This window comes from Ranitomeya variabilis, chromosome 3, assembly GCF_051348905.1.
Source record: "Ranitomeya variabilis isolate aRanVar5 chromosome 3, aRanVar5.hap1, whole genome shotgun sequence".
NCBI lineage: Eukaryota > Metazoa > Chordata > Amphibia > Anura > Dendrobatidae > Ranitomeya > Ranitomeya variabilis.
In genome coordinates this window covers 149,783,217-149,798,003 of record NC_135234.1, presented here as the reverse complement: position 1 = coordinate 149,798,003, position 14,787 = coordinate 149,783,217, and positions in this window count along the sequence as shown.

Sequence of the window (14,787 nt, the reverse complement as noted above, 5' to 3'; positions counted from 1 at the left end):
TTCAGGCAGAAAAAACTTTGATGTCCCTATCGCAGGGGCAAGATGAAGCTGAAATTTACTGCCAAAGATTCCGTAAATGGTCTGTGCTTACTCAGTGGAATGAGTGTGCCTTGGCGGCTACTTTCAGAGAGGGTCTCTCTGATGCCATTAAGGATGTTATGGTGGGGTTCCCTGTGCCTGCAGGTCTGAATGAGTCCATGACAATGGCCATTCAGATCGATAGGCGTCTGCGGGAGCGCAAACCTGTGCACCATCTGGCGGTATCCACTGAGAAGACGCCAGAAAGCATGCAGTGTGATAGAATTCTGTCCAGAAGCGAGCGGCAGAATTTTAGACGGAAAAATGGGTTGTGTTTCTATTGTGGGGATTCTACTCATGTTATATCAGCGTGCTCTAAGCGTACTAAAAAGCTTGATAAATCCGTTTCCATTGGCACTTTACAGTCTAAATTTATTTTGTCTGTGACCCTGATTTGCTCTTTGTCATCTATTACTACTGACGCCTATATCGACTCTGGCGCCGCTTTGAGTCTTATGGATTGGTCCTTTGCCAATCGTTGTGGGTATGATTTAGAGCCTTTGGAAACTCTTATTCCTCTGAAGGGGATTGACTCCACCCCATTGGCTAATAATAAACCACAATACTGGACACAAGTGACTATGTGTATTAATCCGGATCACCAGGAGACTATTCGTTTTCTAGTGCTGTATAATCTACATGAGGATTTGGTGCTGGGATTGCCATGGCTGCAGTCTCACAACCCAGTCCTTGACTGGAGAGCTATGTCTGTGTTGAGCTGGGGATGTAAGGGGACTCATGGGGACGTACCTTTGGTGTCCATTTCATCATCTATTCCCTCTGAAATCCCTGAGTTCCTGTCTGATTATCGTGACGTCTTTGAAGAACCCAAGCTGGGTTCACTACCTCCGCACCGTGAGTGCGATTGTGCTATAGATTTAATTCCGGGTAGTAAATACCCAAAGGGTCGTTTATTTAATCTGTCTGTGCCTGAACATACTGCTATGCGAGAATATATAAAGGAGTCCTTGGAAAAGGGACATATTCGTCCATCGTCATCTCCCTTAGGAGCCGGTTTTTTCTTTGTGTCAAAAAAAGACGGCTCTTTGAGACCATGTATTGATTATCGGCTTTTGAATAAAATCACGGTTAAATATCAATACCCATTGCCGTTGCTGACTGATTTGTTTGCTCGCATAAAGGGGGCCAAGTGGTTCTCTAAGATTGATCTCCGTGGGGCGTATAATTTGGTGCGGATCAGGCAGGGGGATGAGTGGAAAACCGCATTTAATACGCCCGAGGGCCACTTTGAGTATTTGGTGATGCCTTTTGGTCTTTCTAATGCCCCTTCAGTCTTCCAGTCCTTTATGCATGATATTTTCCGCGATTTTTTGGATAAATTTATGATAGTGTATCTGGATGATATTCTGATTTTTTCGGATGACTGGGACTCTCATGTCCGGCAAGTTAAGAGGGTTTTTCAGGTTTTGCGGTCTAATTCTCTGTGTGTCAAGGGGTCTAAGTGCGTTTTTGGGGTTCAGAGAATTTCCTTTTTGGGATATATTTTTTCTCCCTCTTCCATTGAGATGGATCCTGTCAAGGTTCAAGCTATTTGTGATTGGACGCAGCCCTCTTCTCTTAAAAGTCTTCAGAAATTTTTGGGCTTTGCCAACTTTTATCGTCGATTTATTTCTGGTTTTTCGGATGTCGTTAAGCCATTGACCGATTTGACTAGACAGGGTGCTGATGTTGCTAATTGGTCCCCTGATGCTGTGGAGGCCTTTCAGGAGCTTAAGCGCCGTTTTTCTTCTGCCCCTGTGTTGCGTCAGCCTGATGTGACTCTTCCTTTTCAGGTTGAGGTCGACGCTTCTGAGATCGGAGCTGGGGCAGTGTTGTCGCAGAAAAGTTCTGACTGCGCCGTGATGAGGCCTTGTGCCTTCTTTTCCCGTAAATTTTCGCCCGCTGAGCGGAATTATGATGTTGGGAATCGGGAGCTTTTGGCCATGAAGTGGGCGTTTGAGGAGTGGCGCCATTGGCTCGAGGGGGCCAGACATCAGGTGGTGGTATTGACTGACCACAAAAATTTGATTTATCTTGAGACCGCCAGGCGCCTGAATCCTAGACAGGCGCGCTGGTCATTATTTTTTTCTCGGTTTAATTTTGTGGTATCGTACCTACCAGGTTCTAAGAATGTTAAGGCGGATGCCCTTTCTAGGAGTTTTGAGCCTGATTCACCTGGCAACTCTGACCCCACGGGTATTCTTAAGGAGGGAGTTATCTTGTCAGCTGTTTCTCCAGACCTGCGGCGGGCCTTGCAGGAGTTTCAGGCGGATAGACCGGATCGTTGTCCGCCTGATAGGCTGTTTGTTCCTGATGATTGGACCAGTAAAGTCATCTCTGAGGTGCATTCTTCTGCGTTGGCAGGTCATCCTGGAATTTTTGGTACCAGGGATTTGGTGGCAAGATCCTTCTGTTGGCCTTCCCTGTCACGAGATGTGCGAGGCTTTGTGCAGTCTTGTGACGTTTGTGCTCGGGCCAAGCCTTGTTGTTCTCGGGCTAGTGGATTATTGTTGCCCTTGCCTATTCCTAAGAGGCCTTGGACACACATCTCGATGGATTTTATTTCAGATCTGCCTGTTTCTCAGAAGATGTCTGTCATCTGGGTGGTGTGTGACCGTTTTTCTAAGATGGTTCATTTGGTTCCCCTGCCCAAATTGCCTTCTTCTTCCGAGTTGGTGCCCCTGTTTTTTCAAAATGTTGTTCGTTTGCATGGTATTCCTGAGAATATCGTTTCTGACAGAGGAACCCAATTTGTGTCTAGATTTTGGCGGGCATTTTGTGCTAGGATGGGCATAGATTTGTCTTTTTCGTCTGCTTTTCACCCTCAGACTAATGGCCAGACCGAGCGGACTAATCAGACCCTGGAGACATATCTGAGGTGTTTTGTGTCTGCTGACCAGGATGATTGGGTTGCTTTTTTGCCATTGGCGGAGTTCGCCCTCAATAATCGGGCCAGCTCTGCCACCTTGGTTTCCCCGTTTTTCTGTAATTCGGGGTTCCATCCTCGATTTTCCTCCGGTCAGATGGAATCCTCGGATTGTCCTGGAGTGGATGCGGTGGTGGAGAGATTGCATCATATCTGGGGGCAGGTGATGGACAATTTAAAGTTGTCCCAGGAGAAGACTCAGCTTTTTGCCAACCGTCACCGTCGTGTTGGTCCTCGGCTTTGTGTTGGAGATTTGGTGTGGTTGTCTTCTCGTTTTGTCCCTATGAGGGTCTCATCTCCTAAGTTTAAGCCTCGGTTCATCGGTCCGTATAAAATATTGGAGATTCTTAACCCTGTTTCCTTCCGTTTGGACCTCCCTGCATCCTTTTCTATTCATAACGTTTTTCATCGGTCGTTATTGCGCAGGTATGAGGCACCGGTTGTGCCTTCCGTTGAGCCTCCTGCTCCGGTGTTGGTTGAGGGTGAGTTGGAGTACGTTGTGGAAAAAATCCTAGACTCCCGTGTTTCCAGACGGAGACTCCAGTATCTGGTCAAGTGGAAGGGATACGGCCAGGAGGATAATTCTTGGGTCACTGCATCTGATGTTCATGCCTCTGATCTGGTTCGTGCCTTTCATAGGGCCCATCCTGATCGCCCTGGTGGTTCTGGTGAGGGTTCGGTGCCCCCTCCTTGAGGGGGGGTACTGTTGTGAATTTGGATTCTGGGCTCCCCCGGTGGCTACTGGTGGAATTGAACTTGTGACATCATCTTCCCTGTTCACCTGTTCTGATTAGATCTGGGTGTCGCTATATAACCTGGCTTCTCTGTTAGATGCTTGCCGGTCAACAATGTTATCAGAAGCCTCTCTGTGCTTGTTCCTGCTCCCAGACATCTACTAGATAAGTTGGACATTCGTCCATGTTTTGTTTTTGTATTTTGGTTCCAGTTCACAGCTGCAGTTTCGTTACTGTGTCTGGAAAGCTCTTGTTGATCAGGAATTGCCACTCTGGTATTATGAGTTAATGCCAGAGTCCTAAAGTAATTTCTGGATGTGTTTTGTTAGGGTTTTCTACTGACCATGAAAGTATGCTTTCTGTCTTCTGCTATCTAGAAAGCGGACCTCAAATTTGCTAAAACTATTTTCCTGCTGCGTTTGTTGTTTCATCTCATATCACCGCCAATATATGTGGGGGGCTTCTGTCTCCTTTTGGGCATTTCTCTAGAGGTGAGTCAGGTCTTATATTTCCCTCTGCTAGCATTATTTAGTTCTCCGGCCGGCGCTGGGCATATAGGGATAAAAAGTAGGACATGCTACCTGGCTACTTCTAGATGATGCGGTAGGTTTAGTTCATGGTCAGTACAGTTACATCTTCCAAGAGCTTGTTCCTATAGAGGCTTATGCTAGTTCTCTGGCCATGGAGATCATGACAGCCCCCCCTGCTTGCTCGGGATCACAGCACTTGCAAAGTTTTACCTGTCCCGGCTCCACCGCCGTGATGTATTCCGCGTTTCCTGGGCCCATGAAAATCTTGAGCCAGCCCTACCCCCCCACAACTTTAGCCAAATGACCCCCAGTTTTCAATGCCTAACTATTATTATAAGGTAAATTAAGATTGACAAGCTTAAGTAATAAGAATTGATGTTTTTGGCATTAAAATGGGCACTGTAGGTGTTTTCCTGTCCTCCACTCACTGCCGACTTTGATTCCCCATTGACTTGCATTGGGTTTCGTGTTTCAGTCGGCCCCGGACTTTTCGCAATAATCCGCCGATTTCATCCGACCCGACTTTTGACAAATTCGGGTTTCGCGAAACACGACTCGATTCGAAAAAAGGAAAAGTCGCTCAACTCTACTGCTGACAATTATGCTGCAGAGACATGCCTCATTATAATTACACTGTACAGCAGAGGTGAACCTTGTCTTATTGCAACAAGCATATTTGTAGGTGTCTTCTCACAGTGCTGCCAGCTCTGCTGTACTGTCCTTCCACCACAGTGGCTGCCTATGAAAAGGAAGCTAAAGCACTGTGAGAGGACTTCAGCTACAAATGTTTTTGTAGTGAGATGAACTTCAATTCTACTGTACTGTTAGCTCTGCTGTACTGTGTTAGTTTGGATCTTAAAGCAGAGCTGTGTGTTATTATGAAAGAAAAGTGTAATTCATTGCTGGGTTCCCACAGATAACACCCCCATTCACTTAAAATAAGCTCTGCAGGAAGATTCTCATGCAAATATGTGTCCAGCCCTTAGTTCTGAACAGTTTATTTGAACATAAGAACATTTTTGATTTTTCTAGAATAAGACATCTAATTCCAGATATTAAGGTATCATTTTTTTCAACTTTCTATTAAATGAAGGCCCATATACATGCTTAGGAAAGTTGACCTTATTGACAGATTTTCTTTAAGATTTAAAGTAAGTGTTGAGTCCTGACATATACATGTAAGGGAATGGCTATAACACACAAGTAGCATCTTCCTCTAATCATCGTGTGTGGAGGATAGCTTTACTGGAGACTGTTAACCTGTTAAATACTGCTGTCAAACTCTGACAGTGGCATTAACAGTGTGTCAGCATGGGGATCTGTCATTATGTTAACCTATTAGTACCCCCATAATGCTAGTAAAGGGGGGTACAGGGCCGGTTTGCTGTGGGCCAGAACTTCTCTTTGCCCTTAAACCCCTCTTCTAAACAGGAGTCAGACATATGTGTGTGGTGATTGTGAGATCAGTCTTTACTCACTTTTAGGTTGAGACTGAGAGCCCTTATAATCTCCCAATCCATGGGACCAGATTTGGCTGCAGCTACAGGTGCAAAATGTGATCATAGATCGGATTCAACTGGTTTGGCTTTGTTGTGTAATACTGATACAAGGAATTGCGGCATACAAATTGACACAGAATCCCTTTTTGTTGATGTTCCCTTGGTCCAATGTATTATCAGTTTTTGACTACTTTCTGTCAACCTTCCCCACCTCATCTTATATTAGTCCCAGGAGCTTCCTATCAGGCCTAACAGTTTCTCTGAAGCCCACTGTTATTGTCTAGCAATTCTTGTCTCTCCTAAACTCCTCACTCACTCTCCTCCACTCCTGACATTGCTGACTTAACTAGGAAGTACTTCCCCTATAACACAATCTAACTCCTCCCAACTAATAGGCTAAACCATTGAGTTAACTATATGCTTTCATGTGTATTGCAAACTGTGGATAGACTTCCCCTCATTCCCAGCAACGGTCTTGAGGCAGAGCACATAGAAGAACCGAGGCATAAAACTGGCCATAGGAATAAAATACAACATTCTATATCACACATAGCAATCAACAGCACACAATATCAAAATGACTCCACTGTTGAATTGACGTCTTCCAGTCACCCCACTTAGGCTAGTTTCACATTTGCAGATGAGGGCTTTGCGAAGTACTGCATAGTTACTCTGTTAAGCACTGCCCATTGCCACGCCTCTTCCTTCAGCGCCGACTATGTCGGCATGCGTTCTGTGTACCCTATCTTTAACCCCTTTACCCCCAAGGGTGGTTTGCACACGTAAAAGTGTGCTGGGGTTAGGGGTGTAGTTAGGGTTGGGATTAGGGTTAATGGTGTGTTGGGGTTAGGGTTGCGTTGGAGTTAGGGTTGGAGTTAGAATTGGGAGGTTTCCACTGTTTAGGCACACCAGGGGCTCTGCAAATGCAACATGACGTCTGATCTCAATCCATACAATTCTGCGTTGAAAAAGTAAAATGTTGCTACTTCCCTTCTGATCTCTGCCGTGCGCCCAAACAGTGGTTTACCCCCACATATGGGGTATCAGTGTACTCAGGACAAATTGGACAACAACGATTCGTGTCCAATTTCTCCTGTTACCTTTGGGAAAATACAAAACTGGGTGCTAAAAAATCATTTTTGTGGTAAAAAAGGATTTTTTATTTTCACGGCTCTGCGTTATAAACTTTAATGAAACACTTGGGGATTCAAAGTTATCACAACATAACTAGATAAGTTCCTTGGGGTGTCTAGTTTCCAATATGGGGTCACTTGTGGGGGGGTTTCTACTGTTTAGCTACATCAGGGGCTCTGCAAACGCAACATGATGCCCGCAGACCATTTTATCAAAGTCTGGATTCCAAAACACCACTTCTTCCCTTCCGAGCACTGCCACACTCCCAAACAGAAGTTTTCTCCCACATATGTGGTATCATCGTACTCATGACAAATTGTACAACTTGTGGGGTCCTATTTCTCCAGATACCCTTGGAAAAATACAAAATTAGGGGCTAAAAGATAATTCTTGTGGAAAAAAATGATTTTTTAATTTTCACAGCTCTAGATTATAAACTTCTGTGAAGCACTTGGGGGTTCAAAGTGCTCACCACACATCTAGATAAGTTCCTTAGGGGGTCTACTTTCCAAAATGGTGTCACTATTGGGTGGTTTCCACGAGTCATGGCGTCCTATCTCAATTCCAGCCAATTTTGCATTTAAAAGTCAAAAGGCGCTCCTTCTCTTCTGAGCTCTGCCATGCACCCAAACAGTGTTTTACCCCCACATATGGGGTATCAGCATGCTCAGGACAAATTGCACAACTTTTATGGTCCAATTTCTCCTTCTACCCTTGGGGAAAAAAATTGGGGGCGAAAAATCATGTTTGTGAAAAATATACGATTTTTTATATTTATGGCTCTACATTATAAACTTCTGTGAAGCACTTGGGGGTTCAAAGTGCTCACCACACATCTAGATAAGTTCCTTAGAAATTGCTAAACAATTTTAGTGACCATTTTCTCCTTTTACACTTTTGAAAATAAAAAAATCACTGCTAAAAGATCATTTTTGTGGAAAAAATGTGATTTTTTTTTCACGGCTCTACGTTATAAACTTCTGTGAAGCACCTGGGGTTTCAAAGCGCTCATCTCACAGCTACATAAGTTCATTAAAGGGTCTAGTTTCCCAAATGGGGTCACTTGTGGGGGTTTCCACTGTTTAGGCACATCAGGGGCTCTCCAAACGAGACATGGAGTCCTATCTCAATTCCAGCCAATTTTGCATTGAAAAGTCAAATGGCACTCCTTCCCTTCTGAGCTCTGCCATGCACCCAAACAGTGTTTTACCCCCACATATGGGGTATCAGCGTACTCAGGGTTGGGGCTAAAGTTAGGGTTGGGGCTAAAGTTGGGGTTAGGGTTTGGACTACGTTTATGGTTGTGAGACTTTTAAGCTTTGTAATGCTTCTCTGGGAAATTAAATATGCTAACTGTCTCTTCAGAGAGAAAGAGGACAATAAATCTAGTTCCAGCTATTGGAATTAGCATTTTTAATGTAATAACTGTGCTGTTTTGATGATCAGCTGTGACAGCAATTGACACTATGAATAAGAAGGTGCTCAAGGGTCATTGACTTAGTGACTCCATTGTACGCATCTAGTATTTGTGTCTTATGTTTTTTCCCAGCTGTCCACTCCCTGAAAGATCTTATGCCTTCAATTTGAAATCAACAGACAACACAGGTTGTAGAGGTTTAAATTTCTACATCAACAGGTCCATTAAGCTTTTTATCACTTAACAGTCCTACCCCTTTGGAGTCTTTATTTGTTCATGTACCTATTGTACCTCATGCATGCGGGTTTTTTTCAGCATGCTACAGATGAAGTTCATATAGTTTATCAGAGTTGTGAAATGCTCAATTTTTCTTCCGAAGTTCCCATAAACTACAAAAGAGGCAGCAGAACTGATGTGTTGTCTTTTTACTGCTGCTCCTCTGAATTGCTGGATAAGGAAATAGGAGACTCACATGCTTCCAATAGTTTAGGGTCCTAATAAAGGTACTGCACTTCTATCTGAGGATTCTATCTGAGGCTCATTCAGACATCCATTGTGGACACACCGGCTGGTCGGTAGGCACCTTGGTCCGTTAGCCCAAACTGCAAGGACCAGGGATCGTCCTGCCGAATGCCCGCTGTCCCTTTAACATGGGCATAATGCAGACAACATAGGGTGAGGGTTAAACGGAGTGGCAATGCTTTACTGAATCACAAAACAGGCAGATAACACGTAGAACAGCTCCAGCAAAACACCCCAAGATGGTGCACATTACAGAGTCTCACCTGTTATGATCCTGGTGGCAAGGATCGCAAACTGACCTGCTAAGTAACAGAAATCCTTAGGACAAGCTCTGGGGATGTGGGAGCTATACTGACCACAACCCTGATTCTATCAATACACACTATAGGCAGCCGTGGAGCGTTACCTAAAATCCTAGACGCCTCGTCACAGCCTGAGAAACTAGCTACCCCTAGAGAGAAAGCAAAGCCTCACTTGCCTCAGAGAAATCACCCTAAAGTTTTAGACAGCCCCCACAAATAATAACAGTGAGTTAAGGGGAAAACACAAACGTAGAAATGAAAACAGGTTTTTAGCAAATGAGGCCCGCTAACACTAAATAGTGAGAAGACAGCAAGGGATCTGTGCGGTCAGTATAAAATGCTATCAAAAATAATCCACGCAGAGATTACAAGAACCCCCACACCGACTCACGATGTGAGGGGCGCAACTCTGCACCCCAGAACTTCCAGCAAGCGAGAATATTACATATAAGCAAGCTGGACAGAACTCATCATATACAGAGAAACATTTTCAAGGAAATAATGAGCAAACATGAACTAGCAAGACTTAGCTTCTCAGGAGGAGACAGGACACAAGGAAAGTCCAGAGAGATCAGAACCAGTACTGAATACAACGACAGCAGGCAAAAAGTGAAGGTCCAGGTAGAGGCCAGACTAGCAGAAAACGAGGCAGCTGGATTCCAGCTACAGACCCGCAGTAAGCACTAAAGGCCACCAGAGGGAGCCCAAGAACAGAACTCACACAATACCACTCATGACCACAGGAGGGAGCCCGAGAACGGAATTCACAACAGTACCCCCCCCTTGAGGAGGGGTCACCGAACCCTCACCAGAGCCACCAGGCCGATCCGGACAAGCCAGATGAAAGGCACGAACCAAATCAGCCGCATTGACATCAGAGGCGACAACCCAGGAATTATCCTCCTGACCATAGCCCTTCCACGTAACCAAGTACTGAAGCTTCCGTCTCGAAATACGAGAATCCAAGATCTTCTCCACCACATACTCCAATTCTCCCTCAACCAACACCGGAGCAGGAGGATCAACAGAAGGAACCACAGGCACCACATACCTCCGCAATAATGACCTATGGAACACATTATGAATGGCAAACGATGCTGGGAGGTCCAAATGAAATGACACAGGGTTAAGGATTTCTAAAATCTTATAAGGACCGATGAAACGAGGCTTGAACTTAGGAGAGGAAACCTTCATAGGAACGAAACGAGAAGACAGCCATACCAAATCCCCCACACGAAGTTGGGGACCCACACAGCGACGGCGGTTAGCAAAGCGCTGAGCCTTCTCTTGTGACAACGTCAAATTGTCCACTACGTGGTTCCAAATCTGTTGCAACCTATCCACCACAGAATCCACCCCAGGACAGTCCGAAGGCTCAACCTGACCTGAGGAAAAACGAGGATGAAAACCAGAATTGCAAAAAAAAGGTGAAACCAAAGTAGCAGAACTAGCCCGATTATTGAGGGCGAACTCAGCCAATGGCAAAAAGGACACCCAATCATCCTGATCAGCCGAAACAAAACATCTCAGATAAGTTTCCAAGGTCTGATTAGTTCGTTCAGTTTGGCCATGCGTCTGAGGATGGAAGGCCGACGAAAACGACAAATCAATGCCGATCTTAGCACAAAAGGACCGTCAAAATCTGGACACAAACTGGGATCCTCTGTCAGACACAATGTTCTCCGGAATCCCATGCAAACGAACCACATTCTGAAAAAACAGCGGCACCAAATCGGAGGAGGAAGGCAGCTTAGGCAAGGGCACCAAATGGACCATTTTAGAAAAACGATCACAAACCACCCAGATGACAGACATCCTCTGAGAGACTGGAAGATCTGAAATAAAATCGATGGAAATATGCGTCCAAGGCCTCTTTGGGACAGGCAAAGGCAAAAGCAAACCATTGGCACGAGAACAGCAAGGCTTGGCCCGAGCACAAATCCCACAGGACTGCACAAAGGAACGCACATCCCGCGACAAGGACGGCCACCAAAAGGACCTAGCCACCAAATCCCTGGTACCAAAAATTCCAGGGTGACCCGCCAACACCGAAGAATGAACCTCGGAAATAACTCTACTGGTCCATCTATCCGGGACAAACAGTCTCTCCGGTGGACAACGATCAGGTTTATTGGCCTGAAATTCCTGCAGCACCCGCCGCAAATCAGGGGAGATGGCAGACAGAATCACCCCCTCTCTGAGGATACCAGCCGGTTCAGAAACTCCCGGAGAGTCAGGCACAAAACTCCTAGAAAGGGCATCAGCCTTCACGTTCTTTGAACCCGGAAGGTATGAAACCACGAAATTGAAACGGGAGAAAAACAGCGACCATCGAGCCTGTCTGAGATTAAACCGTTTGGCAGACTCGAGATAAGTCAAATTCTTGTGATCCGTCAAGACCACCACACGATGTTTGGCTCCCTCAAGCCAATGTCGCCACTCCTCAAATGCCCACTTCATTGCCAACAACTCCCGATTACCAACATCATAATTCCGCTCGGCAGGCGAAAACTTTCTTGAAAAGAAAGCACATGGCCTCATCATAGAGCCATCAGAGTTTTTTTGCGACAAGACAGCCCCTGCTCCTATCTCAGAGGCATCAACCTCGACCTGGAAAGGGAGAGAGACATCCGGCTGACGCAAGACAGGAGCCAAAGAAAACCGACGTTTCAGCTCCTGAAAGGCCTCCACGGCCGCAGGAGACCAATTGGTCACATCAGAACCCTTCTTGGTCAAATCCGTCAAAGGCTTAACCAAACTAGAGAAATTAGTGATGAAGCGACGGTAAAAATTAGCAAAGCCCAAGAACTTCTGAAGACTCTTCACTGATGTAGGTTGAGTCCAGTCATAAATAGCCTGGACCTTAACTGGATCCATCTCAATAGTGGAAGGAGAAAAAATAAAGCCCAAAAAGGAAACCTTCTGGACTCCGAAGAGACATTTAGAGCCCTTCACAAATAAGGCATTGGCACGCAGGACCTGAAATACCATCCTGACCTGCTTCACTTGGGATTCCCAATCGTCAGAAAATACCACAATATCATCCAGGTACACAATCATAAATCTATCCAGATACTCTCGGAAGATGTCGTGCATGAAGGACTGAAACACGGAAGGTGCATTAGAGAGCCCAAAAGGCATCACCAAGTACTCAAAATGGCCTTCGGGCGTATTAAATGCCGTTTTCCATTCATCACCCTGTTTTATACGCACAAGATTATACGCTCCTCGAAGATCTATCTTGGTGAACCAACTAGCCCCCTTAATCTGAGCAAACAGATCAGACAGCAATGGCAAAGGATACTGAAATTTGACCGTGATGTTATTTAGAAGGTGATAATCTATACAAGGTCTCAGAGAACCATCCTTCTTGGCCACAAAAAAGAACCCCGCACCCAAAGTGGACGAGGATGGGCGAATATGCCCCTTCTCCAGAGACTCCTTTATATAACTCCGCATAGCGGTATGTTCTGGTAGAGATAAATTGAAAAGTCGTCCCTTAGGGAACTTACTACCAGGAATCAAATTTATAGCACAATCACAATCCCTATGAGGAGGTAGGGCACTGGATTTGGGCTCATCAAATACATCCTGGTAGTCCGACAGAAATTCAGGGACTTCAGAAGGAGTAGAAGCAGCAATTGACACCAAAGGAGCATCGCCATGAATCCCCTGGCAACCCCAACTTGACACAGACATTGCTTTCCAATCCAGGACTGGATTATGAGCCTGCAGCCATGGCAGACCCAACACGACAACGTCATGCAAATTATGTAACACAAGAAAACGAATCACCTCCTGATGTGCAGGAGTCATGCACATGGTCACTTGAGTCCAGTACTGAGGCTTATTCTTGGCCAATGGCGTAGCATCAATTCCCTTTAGTGGAATAGGAAATTTCAAAGGCTCCAAGATAAAACCACAGCGCCTGGCAAATGACAAATCCATCAAGTTCAGGGCAGCACCTGAATCCACAAAAGCCATAACTGAGTAGGATGACAGGTAGCAAATCAAAGTAACAGACAAAATGAATTTGGGCTGTACAGTACCAATGGTGACAGATTTAGTGAACCTATTTGTGCGCTTAGAACAATCAGAGATAACATGAGTAGAATCACCACAGTAAAAGCACAACCCATTCTGACGTCTGTGATTCTGCCATTCAATTCTGGTCAGAATCCTGTCACGTTGCATAGACTCAGGCTTCTGCTCAGAAAATACCGCCAGATGGTGCACAGGTTTGCGCTCCCGCAAACGCCGATCAATCTGAATGGCCAACGACATAGACTCATTCAGACCAGCAGGCGTGGGGAACCCCACCATAACATCCTTAACGGCTTCAGAAAGACCTTTTCTGAAAATTGCTGCCAGGGCACACTCATTCCACTGAGTGAGCACAGACCATTTCCTAAACTTCTGACAGTAAACCTCTGCTTCATCCAGACCCTGAGAAAGAGCCAGCAAAACCTTTTCTGCCTGGTCTATTAGATTAGGTTCCTCATAAAGCAATCCAAGCGCCAGAAAAAACGCATCCACATTTAGTAATGCAGGATCTCCTGGCGGCAGAGAGAATGCCCAATCTTGAGGGTCACCACGTAACAAAGAAATAATAATTTTAACTTGCTGAACTGGGTCACCAGAGGAACGAGGTCTCAGAGAAAGGAATAATTTGCAATTATTTTTGAAATTCAAAAACCTAGATCTATCTCCAGAGAATAACTCAGGAATTGGTATTTTAGGCTCTGACATACGACTGTGAACTACATAATCCTGGATACCTTGTACCCTTGCAGTGAGATGATCCAGACTAGAGGACAGACTCTGAATGTCCATGTCTGCAGCTGAATTCTGAACCACCCAGAGATTAAGGGGAGGAGAGAGGCTAGACACACTGCAGAGGAAAAAAAAAATGAACTCAGGATCTCTCTTATCCCTCTTTTGCGATGCATTAACTCTTTTAGGGCCTGCTGTACTGTTATGATCCTGGTGGCAAGGATCGCAAACTGACCTGCTAAGTAACAGAAATCCTTAGGACAAGCTCTGGGGATGTGGGAGCTATACTGACCGCAACCCTGATTCTATCAATACACACTATAGGCAGCCGTGGAGCGTTACCTAAAATCCTAGATGCCTCGTCACAGCCTGAGAAACTAGCTACCCCTAGAGAGAAAGCAAAGCCTCACTTGCCTCAGAGAAATCACCCCAAAGTTTTAGACAGCCCCCACAAATAATAACGGTGAGTTAAGGGGAGAACACAAACGTAGAAATGAAAACAGGTTTTTAGCAAATGAGGCCCGCTAACACTAAATAGTGAGAAGACAGCAAGGGATCTGTGCGGTCAGTATAAAATGCTATCAAAAATAATCCACGCAGAGATTACAAGAACCCCCACACCGACTCACGATGTGAGGGGCGCAACTCTGCACCCCAGAACTTCCAGCAAGCGAGAATATTACATATAAGCAAGCTGGACAGAACTCATCATATACAGAGAAACATTTTCAAGGAAATAATGAGCAAACATGAACTAGCAAGACTTAGCTTCTCAGGAGGAGACAGGACACAAGGAAAGTCCAGAGAGATCAGAACCAGTACTGAATACAAAGACAGCAGGCAAAAAGTGAAGGTCCAGGTGGAGTTAAATA